The following is a 2087-nucleotide window of genomic DNA, read 5'->3' as shown; positions in this document are numbered from 1 at the left end:
CGGAAAAGCCAAATGTGTATGTTGTACTTCTCTAGGACACGGTTGTACTTCCACTGTAATTCCTATGTGTACTACTGAAAATATAACTTTTTGGAGTGACTGTGACATGATGAACTCTACCTGTATCAACCCACACAAACGGTTTTCAATTGTTCGGTTAGGTCCTTGTGACGAAGGTGCAATAATTAAAGTAGTGGCTACCAACGCAGGAGGTAAACAATCAAGATACTTCTACAATTGCAGCTTGCCGAAAAAGGTTGGACGTTGTAAAGCACTTGCATCTCGATTCTACTTTGACCAAGATGCCAACAGATGTCTTGCATATGGCTGGGGAGGATGTGATTCCAATGGAAATAATTTTGAAAGTTTGTAACAAAGTCTGAAAGACTGCAGAGGTTAGGTTTGAATTATTCTAATATAAAAATAAAATTTAATAATTTTTTGTTTAGAATTTTAAAACTGCAACAGAAGTTAAACTTATAATTCAAGTATATTGATTTTAATAATTTAATTAACATAGCAGTTGTACTGAACATGAACACATTTCTAGGTTTAGGAATAATTTAGGCTAAAGGTCGTTCAACATTTCCATCCAATATATTGTCTGCCTCATTCGTAAATGACAGTAGAATCTATAACGAATCCACAGAATTAGCACCGTCAGAATGGAACGTAAGCCTATTTTGGCAGTCAAAAATCTCAAAGATTGTTGTTTGGAATAGTGACTACAGTCTTCCGTGGCTAAGTATAACCCTGTATCACGGTAATCTGGAATTGTTAACAACGACAATGGACGAAGGACTGTGTCGATACGAATGGACGCTACCGCCTTCCGCAATAGCGACCTCTGTTGGTTTGAAAACATCAGAGTATTCAGGTCTGCATGTAGATAAAGTTGAAGTACTTGGAGAAATTGAAAGAGGTATTATACAGTAATATTTATTTGTTATGTTAATGTATCAATGCTGTTCCAATTGCATGCAGGAAAAAGGTTAACTTGGTAACTGTTGGGCCAACAGCAAAACAATGTCCAGGCCCTGAAACACGTGAGGGCATGATCGCCAGAGCAGAAAACGCGGTAGATGGCATACTGAAACAAAATTCAGGATCTGGCTATGGCTTCCTAACGTGTTCTTCAACAACAATACATGTACTCTACAAAAGTCCTTGGCTTCAAGTCGATCTGAAACGACGATATTTTATCAGTAAAATCCAATTGTGGCTACGGGAAGGTGATTTCCGTCGATCATGGCAAAGAGGGTTGACTGTGCATGTGAGAAATACTCCTCTTAGTTCCAGTTCAAGCACACCTACTCTAATCAACCCGCAAAATCGCTGCGGACAACCGTACGTGTCATATCAAGATCAAGCTCCCAAATATCCTTGCTATTTTCCCCAATCTAGTCAATAGGTATTTTAACTCTTTAGTGGGGTTATATTCAAGTGTGCGAAATCCGAGTGTTTGGTGACCTTTTTCATATCAAAGAGAGCATGCAATTATATAAATGTATAATTGCTTAATTTCTTAGCTGTAGCTTGTAACAATCTAACGGCAATCGACCATGTCAAGGTGGAGACCCCGACAAGTAATTTTGCTCCAGCAGAAACTTCGTACAATTGTGAAACAGGATATCATCCGGTATTCTCACAGACGCGTTTGACTTGTGGTAAAATGGGCAGATGGTTAACACAAGGTGGGAGCGAGCCGTATTGCGAGCAGATACAACAGACTAGCATCTTGCCATATTTAAGAGCAATTTCCTAAAGTCACGTTTAGTGTGAAATGTCAATGTTTTTTATTGTATCTGTTGTTGCAGACTACAAATACTAAGTAACACGTTCGAAGCGAGTCTGTCTGTTTCAAACTCTGTACTCCCCTTTGTGGGTGCCGTTTGAATTCGACTCCTCGCAGTATTGTTGTTCTAGAAATGTTCTCTTCATGTGTATATATAGAAGCGCGTTTAGTCTGACTCTAGAACTTGTGTTCTGTGCTGGGGCTCAAATAGCAAAATATTGTTGGTTTACACACTAGCCTCGACACTGCTAGGCCTTTTTAGCTTTTTGCGGTTTTTGAAAGCGAGTCTACA

The sequence above is a fragment of the Corticium candelabrum genome, chromosome 18 (assembly GCF_963422355.1).
Source record: "Corticium candelabrum chromosome 18, ooCorCand1.1, whole genome shotgun sequence".
NCBI classification, from domain to species: domain Eukaryota; kingdom Metazoa; phylum Porifera; class Homoscleromorpha; order Homosclerophorida; family Plakinidae; genus Corticium; species Corticium candelabrum.
This window is presented reverse-complemented; position numbering follows the sequence as displayed.